Below are 12432 nucleotides of genomic sequence, written 5' to 3'. Positions count from 1 at the left end.
TCTCTCTCGCCGTCTTGTCGATAAAAATCTCAGCAGTTTATGACACATCGTTCGCCATTTTGTTTTATTCTTCTTACACATAGCAATAATAAGGACAGTAAATAGCTAAAAGGACCGTATCGATTCTTGGGGGGGAATGGGGGAGACGGCCGGGATTGCGGCCAATCCATGCCGTATCACCCGCTGCCGCATGCTCGCCCGCAACGTCATCATTTCATCATCGTCATCATCGTTATTGTTATCGCCGCCGCTATCGTTATCGTCGTCATCATCATACCTCTCGCTTACCTTGTCGCGTTCGTTCTCTCTCTCTCTCTCTCTCTCTCTCTCTCTCTCTCTCTCTCTCTCTCTCTCTCTCTCTCTCTCTCGCTCGCTCTCTCGCTCTCTCGCTCTCTCGCTCTCTCGCTCTCTCAATCTTCGCTTCCTCTCCCTACCTCGCGCGCACGCATTCTTTCGTGCCTTACGAAAAAGATAGTAAGCCTAACACACAACAGTTTAGCATTATTTATTATCATTATTTCTCTCTCTCTCTCTCTCTCTCTCTCTCTCTCTCTCTCTCTCTCTCCCCTCTCTCTCTCTCTTCCTCTCCTGATATCCGACGATCGATCATTACTACGTCTTTCTCCGTGCACGCGTAAAGCTGGTGCGTGAACGAAGCGACTGTGCGCACTTGGAGTGTGTGTTAAACACACGATGCAAAACGAGATCGATCGCTTCCGCGTATATCGTACTGTATCTCGTACGTGTTTTAAATGACAACGAGGCAATTAAATCTCCAATGGATTCGGTCCTAAGAACCGATTCCTCGCGCGGAAGCGGCCGGCGCTCCTGCTTTTCCGGAGAACACGCCGTGCGCGTGCGACGCGAGAAGCGGCGGACGATGCGACGTCGGGTCGCTCGATGTCGTGTGCGTCACGAATCGCGACGCATCGCGACTCGCTCTGCCTTCCCGCGGGTCAGAGACGCGCTGATGTCAGACGCCGGACGCAAATCCCGACGAATCGTATTGCCGGTCGTCGTCGCGAGGGAACTGCGTGAAGGCCGAATCAGACTAGCAATTGCAAACTCGGATCGGATTGAGATTGGCGATTGACGATTGACCTCTAGCCAATGAGAGTCAAATAAATGGCTGCTTTGCTCTCATTGGCTAGAAGACAATCGCGAATCCCAATCCAATCCGTGTCGACAATTGCTAGTCTGATTTGGCCCTCACACGCGTCACAATCCGCTGTGCTTTTTCGCACCCTCGCGCATTCTCGCTCTCCCAGTCGAAGAACTGTGCGTGCGTGCGTGCGTGCCAGCGTGCGTGCGTGCGGGCGCGCGCGCGCGCGTGAGCGCATCGCTCGCAAGCCCCGCGACGTCATCGGGATCCACGACGTCGGTGACGTCCCGTGACGCGGTTGCCAGAGACGCGGATGACGAGGCTCGGTATCGGTCGATCGTCGAAGCCGCACGCGCTCCATCTATTCCCTCCGCACGTCGGCATCTCAGATCCCACGGTCTCTCGCGTCCCGCGCGTCACACAGTCACCGAAACTCTCGCGCGCGAATAATGTTCCGACGGAGGGCGGGGGAGGGGGCGAGCGGAGTTGAAAGCAGATAGAGAGCAGACGTGGCAATGTACGACGTCGGGTATCGATGCTATCGATAAGCGCCTAAGTCTCCCTCCTCCCCCTCCCCCCCCCCCGATCTCCGACGCTCGACGCCGCGACGTCGCAGCGGACGATGCACGCGACGCGACGGTACATGCGAGAGACGCGTGTCCTACGGGATTCGCGCGTAGATGCTTAAGTACGTATACGTGTACGACTATGAGGAGGAGGAGGAAGGGGCGGAGGTGGGAAGGGAGAGGAGAGGAACATGGGTTTTGTTCGCGCAAACGGCATGCACGAGTGTGGCGATAGACAGCGCGGGAAAAGGGACGGACTAGGGAGAGAAAGGGGAGGGGGGAGATCGCGTCGTTGTTTACGTATGGTGCGCGCGTGTACTTGGCATGAACTCGCGCGCGTGCCTTCCATCCCGCTCTCTACGTCGCGTCGAAGAAATGAAGATCGAGGAGGAGAGAATGATGACTGGAGCAGTAATGATAGTCGCTGTTCTCGGCCTATGTGTTCTGTTGTTGTTATTATTGTTGTTGTTGTTGTTGTTGTTGCTGCTGCTGCTGCTGTTGCTGCGGCTGCTGCTGCTGCTGCATCTCTTCATCGTGTGTCGCGCGGCAGGGCGTGCGGCAGTTCCTGGGCAACTCGTGCGGCATGGCGCATGTTCCATTCGCTGTTCATTAAAATAATCGATCGTATCGTTTATTATTAATATTAGATATTTGTGTTGGGTCCCAGAGGTTACTGTAACAGAAAGCAAGATTAAGCGCGGGTTAGTTTAGCGGCTACGAGACGCCATTGGTGCCTACACCTCGATTTTTCATCCGTTTTTTTTTTTCGCTCTCCCACACAGCACAGAAAGATCGCAGGAAGATTGCAGAAATGTTACATTGCAAGATTGCAATATTGCACCAACGTTGCGCAACATTGCTGCAATGTTTCTGGAGGATTGCAGCAACGTTGAAATGTCCGTCCTCAGAGAGATTGCAGTGCAACATTATAGCAATGTTGCAGTGCAATATTTTTGGAATAATTTGTTGTTGTACATAAGCAGAGAATTTACTAATTACATATGCATCCGGGCCTTTTTCAATACACATGTCGCTTCGCAATAGATGAAGATTGCGAGCGACACCGCACTGATCAAGTACTTAATAATTCGCGTATTATTGGTATCAACGAAAATAACATTATAAAATTCTCGTAATTAGAAAAAATTTTTAAATAGAAAATATAGTATTTTTATTATTTTTGAAACATTGCTGCAATATTGCTATCGAAAGTTTGCAATTTTATATCCCTGCAAGGTCTCTGCAAGATTGCAATGTTTCTGCAATGTAACTGCAACCATTTATGCTGTATGGGCTTGCGTACGACAGAAAAGTTACAGTCATGTAGAGGAAAAAGAAAGCTTGGCTAGTTCAGGTTTATTCGAAGAAGTATAAGAGATTATTCGTTTAATGGGAGAGAAACCACGTAACCATGATTCGATTTAAGAAAGCACCGAGAGAAAGGAATTACTATTCGTTCCAAACTTATCGTTCCGCAACACGATTGCGACTTTGAAAATGTTCTATCGTGTCACAATTTTTGGACGTAATTAGTGAAATTGGAAAATAACCAAATATCAATTTTTATCTTTAAAAATTGCTTTCTGCACGTTTCGTATTATATATATAAAATAATTGTATTTAAATGTTAAAAAAAAGAATGCGCAGTTCTTGCGCTGCAACGAAGCAGGCGTGATCACGCAAATGTCGAAAGTTTTTTAATTATGCAATAATTATTCAATCCTATATTTTATTATATTTATATTTTATTAAATTTTTATTATATACTTTATATTATATTATTATATTTTTCTCAATATTCCTCCTGGTTTCAGTAAATCATCTACAATTATATCAATAACAAATAACAAACATACTAAAACCATACACTGTCTAAATATGTATTAAACTACATACTATGACATTTATAACTACAAAATTTCAATAAAAACAATGAGAAAAATGTCAATAAAAACTAACTTGAAAATTGTACGTCATAAAAAAGGCAATAAAATTCGAGTAAAAATGATACTTTGAATTTATTTTATTTTTGAAAAAATTAGTATGAATGTCTCGAAATATTGATGTCAAGTACTCTACTTATAGTCTGAAATTTAAACGAAGAGAAAGAAAAGAAAGAATTATTAAAGAACATGAAACTTGACGCCAAATGACATCGAAATCTTTGATCTATTCTTTTTCGTAAAATTATGTTTTTATATATTATAATATACTTGTTACGTGTATTATACAGGGTGTACGAAAAAGGTCGGAACCCTTGAATATTTCGGAAAATGTAAGGTTTTTTCAAAAATGTGTCGGACATAAGTTTTATGGTTTCGAAAGGGCTATAAGTTGGTACCATTGGTTTGACCTTGCATAGTCGTTTTGAAGGTCACCATTAATTTCTTAAATTCACTTGTCACTTGAAGGTCACCATTAATTTCTTAAATTAGACACCCTATTTTTTGTTGCATATTCTTATAGCTTATCTCGAGAGCTTTCCAAAACACTGTGGTTGAATTCATTTTGAATCAGCCGTTTCGAAGTTATCAAGGTTTTTATGGTAAGATGGCTAACTGAGGCAAGACCATTGATGGATCCGGCCAACTAAGGCAAGATCGGCAATTGACCCGGCCAACTATTTTTTCCGACAAGCTAATCCCTGCATAAAAAGGTAGACCGTTACAAGATGATGAATAATCCATCAATGGCATTGGCATTAGGCATGAGGTCCGAGTAGCTCAGTGGTAAGAGCAGTTTCTCAACGATAAGACTAATTTCTCAATGATAATGTGAAATTCGGATCCATCAATGATCTTGCCTTAATAAAATTGACAAAATAAATATATGCGATAGTCACAATCATGTTGTGAATTAAATCAAATGCCTAACTTTGCGAAAATATACTAAATTTTTTTCAAATCTCTATTTTCTCTCACTTCTCTGTGTAATAACTAGAAATTATATCCGCGGGAGAAAAGTTGTGATTTTGCTGTGGCAGCAAAATCATAACTGTTATTGGATACTTGATGTGAAGACTTCGCTAAATCATAATCAATTACTTGATACGGTGAAAATTATGGAACGAGAAATGTAATCTGTTATTGAATAACTTCGTTTTGAAACACGGATTCGCTTCTAAAAGCAAATTTAATCTGCCGTTAAGGTAAATATACATTGCTATCGAAGCAAAATTATTACTAAAATGCAAAATAACTTGCAGAGACTCGGCATAAAATTATTTGCAACGAACGATATTTTGTATTCTCAACCAATATTTTTACTTTCTGCAAACACTCCGCGTTTACACAAACTGTTCCGCAAAATTAAATTTTTCTTTCTCTATGGATCTATCTCGAACCATTATACCTAATCATATAACTAACATAGTATCTTTTTTTTAATCACTAATAGCGAAGAGTTTTGGTATTTTGCTGTTTGGACACCTGTTTTCAATTAATATCGAAAATAAATATAGATATGCAAAGTGCGCAGCTTCGAATAATCATCGCAAGACGTACGATGAAAATTTACAAAGAGTCTTGTCTTACTCTTAGGAAAAAAAACTGTTTGTCGTTACCGCGATGCCTAGAAACCGAAACGAACGCGCGAATGTGTGGCTTTTTGATTAGTCATCGACGCAATAGCTGATATCAAGCTAAACCGATCGAAGAATTATCCGTGAGTCACGCGGAATCCGCATATCGCGTTGCGTTGTGTCGCCTGTCAACCGAGCACCGAACTTCGATAAAGTTATACGTATCGTTATCAAGGGGATAAGGAGGTTCCCTCGATTGGGAAGATCTCGAGAACTTGGGTGAGATGACATGTAATGGCGATGCTCAAAAGTATTTCAAATGTTGAAATGATGGTAAACCACCTGCTATTGCAGTTCATTATTTTCAAGATTATTGATAAAAATGGAACGACGTAATTAAATGCAGATATCGAAATTGAAATTCAATTAACTTATTTTCAATTTATTATCACAAACATTTATTAATTTAGCACTACATTGATTAACTATACTAAAGTTGAATTAACTTGGAAAAATTTATTTTTAAATCTATATGTTGCTTTAAAGCACAGACGTTTATATTTTTATATGAAAATTTTATCTTTTTTACTATGAATCTAATAGTAGGGGAAAGAGGAAAGTTATGAGATAGGTTTCTAATAGGAGATAGCAGGTTTTCAACGCCTAAATTCAATCATAATTTTTCTTCGCCACGGAAACACAATCTAACAATGAATTTCCCACTCTAGGCAGATTTCGCTCCAAGGGCAATAAATTCATGGTAGACTCAATAAACGATGTCTATTAATTTAATAGAAACCTCACTATCTCATATTAAGAGTCTATCTCATAATAGGGGACTTACCTCTATAATTCGATCAAGTTAATAGTATTGTCAACATTGTTCTTTATGCAAGATATAATTATCTACAAGAAATAATTCTTTAATCACGTCATCAAAATTATCTAAAGCGTGTCGTTTGGTTGACCGCGACAAACCGATGGAAAAATCGTATCTAATGGTCTCTTCTTGTTAGCCATAAAATTTTAATTTTTATACGGAAAAAGTGATTCGACAAGACATAAAGAAATCGATGGCACATTCTAAAATGTGTTATCAAATTTTTTTTAACAATAGAGTCTCTGAACAATTTAGAGTTGACTTTATCTCAATGAAAATAATGAGAGAGATTGTTGCGACTTTCCAAACTTTTGCGCCATCTTCATAACTAAGCAAAATGTAAATACTGTTAATATAAGCACTATCTAACATTACTTGAAACAGTAGTTTTAGTGTTTATTTATCTTAAAGAATCAAATAACTCTTCAAAGATATCTGAGTTGGAGATACCGTACATTTTTTACACTCACGAGTGTATGCAATCAAAGTTATAATATTATTTTTATATTTTACATGGCTTTACATAAAATATATTTATTATCCAATAATGGTTTTGATGGTCAAGATATAAGAAAACAAATAAAAACTTTGATTTTTGTAAATTTAATGACCAAATAACGTAAATGCTAAGTGATTAAGCACTTTAAATATCTTCGTTGATTCCAAGTAATAAAACATTAAAGGTAAATTTTTCGTTTTCGCGCACGTAACGTGGTGGCAATACTTTTCTTGCGCGTGGAGACATGAGAAAGATTTCAACGATTTCAAGAGCAATTCAATTTCTTTTTATGAAATTGTATAATAATGACCATGATCCCTTAGGATAATCTAGATATTCTGCATATAAAAGTATTAAGATAAAAGCACTCAGATAAAATTATAAAGAAACGGAAAGAATTTGCGAGATATTTAAAATATAAAATATCTCGAAAGAGACAGTAATATAATCTCACCTTAATGTACAGAATAATGAGACGAATCAATTAATTAAAAAAAATGTAATTACATGATGCCAACAGCACTTTTCCAACTTTATCTTAATACTTTCCAAAACTGTTTCTTTTAGGCTTAATCTACAGTGTGTTCTCTGCATCTAGGAATATACTATTTTATATAAACGAATCAAAACGCTTAAGAAATTTGTCGATAACGTACGATATAATATACAATTTATCAATTTGCAAAAATTTTATAAACATATTCAATGACTACAAAATACAATGTTTCTAGACGTACAGAACACATTATAGATCAGGCTTTAGCGTCGCGATACTAATTCGCGACTGATTAGACCGATTATGTTCTATCGTGCCGCTATTACGTGCGTAGGTGTTTACTGTTCCCCTCGTTGTGTAATGCTGCATATCATACTTTGATTGTCGAAACGCGAGAGCTGCGAGTGTGCATATCTAACCACAGCTTGTAGTATCGCTATACAAGAGCATCGGGCGCAAGTAACAATATCTGTGCTGACAATGTGGTCGTTCGCGCGACCGCACGAACACGTTGAATCCCGCCGCAAGAAATAACCGGATAAAATCGATTTCACACCATTATATTTTTCCGCTCCACGGGGACTCGTCAGAACTCAAGTTTCACACAATGATTATAATGAATATAATATAATGTATATAAACATCATGCAGAACGAGGCTCTACCTCGAAAGATTCCTCGAGGATTCTGTGAGTTTTTATTTTATTATTATTATTATTAAGAGAATTTTATTTTATTCTAAACCTTCGTCAATATTTATTATAATAAAGATCTATCGGGAGGCGATTATTTTTGAGATTATCTGGAAAATTTCTCTAAAGAAAATTCATTGGAAATTGGGGAAACTTTTTGCAAAATTGCTTCTTTTCTTCCAAGACTAATTTTTATTTTGTCTTAAAAAATTTTTTCTTCGATATTTAATATCACTTTTAATAGCAGACAACATCGACGAGTTTACTATAAATACAAATGTAAAATAAGTTTTATTATTGACTCTTCGTTTCCCTTATGCGATGAGGATAAAATTAAGAACAATTCGTTTTAAATTTCAAATTGGTAAAAGTATTGAAAAGAGAAGATGTTTTTATAAAAGAAATATTTCATACACATATGTATTTTCACCGTTTTACTTTCGAAAAGTACGAGAGAGAGTAGAATCTATTGTAACCGTAAAAGTGTTATTAAATATCAAAGAGAAATTTTTTAAGATAAAATGAAATCGATCTAGAAGTACGTGGTATTTCAGTATTAATATTAAAATGTGCTTTAATATTTCTAATAATAAAATAGAATCTTAAAAGAACAAAAAAAAACAACTTTGGTAAAAATTTCTTCATTTCCGATAATCTCTTGAGAATATCAACTTTCCAAATTTAATCTCCGAAATAATTGTCTTATATAAGTATCCATCTTACACAAGTATCAACCTACACATTGGAATTGAGATTAGATTGAAATTTTACCAATCAGAGCAAAGTTTACCAATTCCAAGTTTAGTGAAGTTTGCTCCGATTGGTCAAATTTCAATCTAATCTCAATCTTAATTCGTAATCTGATACGAGCTTTACGATATATTTTTATTATAATAAATATTGATGAAAAGTACGACTTTTTGTCAATTAAATTCTCACAATCAGTCTATGTTCTTATTGATATATATTCTGAGAATTTAATATAATTACTAAAAATGTTATAACTAAATAAATTTTCCTAATAGATTGACGATACTCTTCGACATTGAAAAAAATCGCTGTTGCAAACTTCATTTACTGGTTCCGCTAGAATCAGTACCTTGTTACTTTCATACTAAAGCTTTCAAGATAGAAACAAAAGTTTATGTATTTGATCACTGGAATTTATCATTTAGCCAATCTCTTCCTGAATCTGTTCGCAAAGCAACTGTAAAGCTGCGTGGGCATTTTCCTGGATTGCCGTCGATTGCAATTTACGTGAATCACAAGAACGAGGGACAAACACGAATATGTGGTCCCTGTAAAGTTAGCCCTCCCCAATTATTTAAAAAATTACTATTTTTTAGTTCTGCATAGATTAACAATAGTTCCAGAGTTCTTGATAGTTTTAAGAAATAGTTCTGGCCATTAAAGGCACGAATATGAATGTAAAAAATATGTACGGCTAACGTCACGTAACCTCCATTTTCGAGAAAATTTTTTGCATCTTATAACCAGTGTTTGCTCTTATCTAGATAAAATTATATAGATGATCTTTCAGATAAAATGTTGGCATTACCTTGTCTTTATACATTGTAGATGATAAAATATACATTATCTTCACTGCATCTTAGATAAAAAAGCGTTATTTTTACTAAATTATTTATAATAACGTTCAGATGAGTTGTACATACATTGCTGCAATGCGTAAGATATTGAAACATTTACTTCTCAGAGCAAAGCAGTCAGCAAATTGCTTTGCTTGGATTGATACATTTCCAACAAGCTCAATCGCAACCAAGCTCGCAATTTGAAGCCAGCGAGAACCAATCGGAATGCAGCGTTTTAGACCAGGTAACTTAAGATTGCATCCTAATTGGCTCTCGCAAGTACTGTTTGTTCCTCGTAGGAATCGTCTGTCGATACTTTCATACATAAAAACAACGGGGGATGCTGGAGTGGTTTGATTTACCGACAGAGTCGCATACAGTTTTTGGAGGTTTATAAATCTTACCTCAAGGAACGTAACCTCAATATGTCTTATTATAGATACAACGAAAATAATTATGTAGCATTTATGTACAAACTAATACCAGACCCAAGTGTAGATTGCATAGTAGAACATTTTCATATAAAAAACATTGAGGTTTGAAGTCTAATTCGTATCGCATTATGTATTGCAATATTTGTAATACATAATGCGATACGAATTAGACTTCAAACCTCAATGTTTTTTATATGAAAATGTTCAACTATGCATTCTACACTTGGGTCTGGTATTAGTTTGTACATAAATGCAAATAATAAGATTTACAAACGCAAAAACGGTATCCGACTCTGTCGGTAAATCAAACCACCGGTAAATCATCTTTGTCTAGCTAATTTTAAAATTATCTAAGCACATCACTGCTTATAATTATGAAATTGACACCTTTAATCGTCCGTAACTCTTTTCCTTGCAATTCCGCAGATTCTTGCCGTAAAGATTTTTGACAGAAATCCGCGGGGCTCCCTTAAAACTATCTTGTTATACCTAAGATACGAAACAATTTTTCACGAATTCTGGGAGTTCTGTTGAGCGTTCTGAATAGCCCCTGCGGAGTTCTACCAAACATCTCGATGATAAAATTGCATTAAATTACTATTTTTAAACTAGTAAGAATATTCTTAAAGTCGCCAGAAGTAATTAATAAATTAATAACATCAGTGATTTTTGTTGACCGTATCTGGCAATTAAAATTCTTATTGCGAAAAATATTACCCCAGTCAGGATTCGAACCTGGGACCTCCCTCAATCCGTGACGGGCGTCTTAGCCAGCTCGACCACTGGGGATGTGATAATACTATTCGCAATAACATGTATATTACTCAAGATGTTTTTTTACGCGTCTATTTCGACTTTTCAGAACTGTGCGTCGATACGGGTTGTCGACCGTACACCGAACTGTCGATACGCGATTTTTTTGAATTTCCCTTTCCCCTATTTTTAAAGTTATGAGTATTTATTAAGTACTGCTTTTGGGTATTCACTTCAATGTTTTTTTTACTTTCTCGAACACAACTATTTGTAAAATGTATCAAGAACTCTAGAACCGTGCAATATCTATTCAAATTTCAATATTTTTCCGAAAATGGTGGCTGCGCGAAGTTAGCCCCCATATTTTTTTAATTCATTTTCATGTCTTTAACGACCAGAACTATTTCTTGAAACTACCAAAAACTTTGGAACTATTGTAAATCTATGCAGAAATCTAAAAAAATAATTTTTTAAATAATAGGAGGCTAACAGAGGTGAATACTCGAATCAACGACCGGACCAAAGAGAGGACATTTTTTCCGATTGCAGAGGTAGCTTGACGGCCGCGGCGCGCGAAAACGCACATTGGTACAATAGGGGCGTGTGCGAATGTCCGCAGGACGAGTATTGAGTGACAAGCCGATAATGATAAGCCCGTAGCGATGGGCGTGAGGAGAGAAGCTCGCTGGTTAAATCGAAGCGGAGGAATCGTGAATAAACGTCGCGTTAATTCGATACGTCGCGCAGGTAGCAATGGGCCTGAGACACATTGAATAAGACAGTTTTGAATATTTCACAACTAATAAGTAAAGATATAAAAACTCTAACATTGGAAATATCGAGTCTCTTGAGTATATTTGAAAAATTTTGGTTTTACTGTACACAGAGGATGTCCCGTAATTCGTAAAAACCGCTCGACAACGCTTAAAGGTAAATTCTTGAGATCATTGTTAGACAAAAATAAAAAACAGTGTTTCATTCTGTCAACGACTACATCGCACCTGAACGCGCGAACTTTAAGCTGTCTCATTTGCTATAACTTTAAATGCTTCCAATTCAAAAATTATCATAGCATTTTGATGTTAAGATTTAGACACTCAAACTCTCGAGTGTTTTAAGAATCTCTGGTTTCGAATAATATTCGAAGTAATTTGAGACTCGAGTGTGGTTAAATTATTTAAGTTTAAAAAAAGAATTCGATTATCCACGCACTATCCGCACATCGCTGAGACTGGTTCTATCACGAATTCACGAGACACGGTGGTGTCTCGCGCCAAGTATAAGCGCAGGTAGAACCGCGCGCGTGAGACCGACCGTGTAGTTTACGCGAGTACGCGAGTTGACAGAGAAGCCTTCAATTGCGCACAGTACAATTGGACACGATGCAATTGCACACAGTGCTATTGGACACATAATGTTGCGCACAGTTCTTTTGCGCACCGTTCATTTGGACACAGTTCTTGTGCCGTACAATTTGACACCGTTGCTTTTGGACACAGGTTATCGAAATATAATTTAAAACACACAGACACACGCGTATGCATGTAGAGCCCTGTTTGGAAATTTTGCTAATTTATAAATAATAAATCTTTCTAAATCAGCGTTTGTTCAATTGGACAGTTCTTTTACGCACAGTTCAGTGTCGCTCAGTTCAGTGTCGCACAGTTCAGTGTCGCACAGTTCAGTTTCGCACATTTCAGTTTCGCACAGTTCACTTTCGCACAGTTCAGTTTCGCATAGTTCAGTGTCATTGCACATGTAACAGATACAAGGTGAAGTAATCAAGAATTAGAAAAACAAATTAAGTGAAATCATTTTGTAAAGCAGAATATTCTTGTGTGCATCTACACTGAATTGTGCGAAAGTGAAATGTGCGAAACTGAAATGTGCGAAACTGAACTG

The 12432-nt window shown here is 37.5% G+C and overlaps 1 protein-coding gene across 1 annotated transcript in view; it reads right to left on the bottom strand.

Annotated features, from left to right (window-relative positions):
- Positions 1–2127: 2127 nt before the first annotated feature.
- The window catches only part of LOC105558174 (profilin), a 39111-nt gene continuing 28806 nt past the window's right edge, over positions 2128–12432 (bottom strand). The window contains exon 3 of the mRNA XM_012005730.1: positions 2128–2341. The gene's annotated coding sequence lies outside the window, so the exon portion shown is untranslated. The remainder of the gene's footprint in view (positions 2342–12432) is intronic.

The sequence above is a fragment of the Vollenhovia emeryi genome, unplaced genomic scaffold (assembly GCF_000949405.1).
Source record: "Vollenhovia emeryi isolate VEMERY1.0 unplaced genomic scaffold, V.emery_V1.0 DF939371.1, whole genome shotgun sequence".
Lineage (NCBI taxonomy): Eukaryota > Metazoa > Arthropoda > Insecta > Hymenoptera > Formicidae > Vollenhovia > Vollenhovia emeryi.
This window is presented reverse-complemented; position numbering and strand designations above follow the sequence as displayed.